The following is a 698-nucleotide window of genomic DNA, read 5'->3' as shown; positions in this document are numbered from 1 at the left end:
TCTAATTACACTTAATTGTTTTGTATGGTATTTTATCATATCATATTGTTCTGTATCATATATTGTATCATGTTGTATCGCTTCCTATCATATTGCATTGTGTCATATTTAATTGTGTTCTTTTAAATCATTATGTTGTATCCTATCACATTGTTTGCATTGTAACATATCATTTAGCATTGTTTTTTAATGTATTGGGATCTTATTGTATTGTATTGTATTGTATCAAAGCATATTGTATTGTATCATATATTGTATCATTACATTGTCTGACATTTAATAAATGTTTCTATCCGCCCGGTTGAACAGTAAAACTTAAAACAGGACTAGTTTGAGTCGTTCCAACACGTCACACTGCTCCAAAACCCAATTAAAAAAAGATGAGCCCCATGTTTTACCTTATTTAATCTGAAAACTACTTCAAGAGGATACTGAACGTGAGATGTCATACACAGCGGAAATTAAAAACATGTTGGAGTGCACGAAGGAAAAGCTTCATACGGCTGAGCCAACGAGCGGCGGCTCGCTGGGTGACGGCGTCGGAGGGAGAGAGCAGCGAGGGGGGAAGTGACCCGGAAAAGGGTGAAGAAGTGCAGCTCACCGGGCCCTTTACAAAGAAAAAATATAAATGAATAAATCTCTCCTGAAGCAGTGAAACAGGGCAGCCTCACCCCCCCACCCCCCACCCCCACCCACCC

The sequence above is a fragment of the Kryptolebias marmoratus genome, linkage group LG7 (assembly GCF_001649575.2).
Source record: "Kryptolebias marmoratus isolate JLee-2015 linkage group LG7, ASM164957v2, whole genome shotgun sequence".
NCBI lineage: Eukaryota > Metazoa > Chordata > Actinopteri > Cyprinodontiformes > Rivulidae > Kryptolebias > Kryptolebias marmoratus.
Note: the sequence above shows the minus strand (reverse complement) of the source record.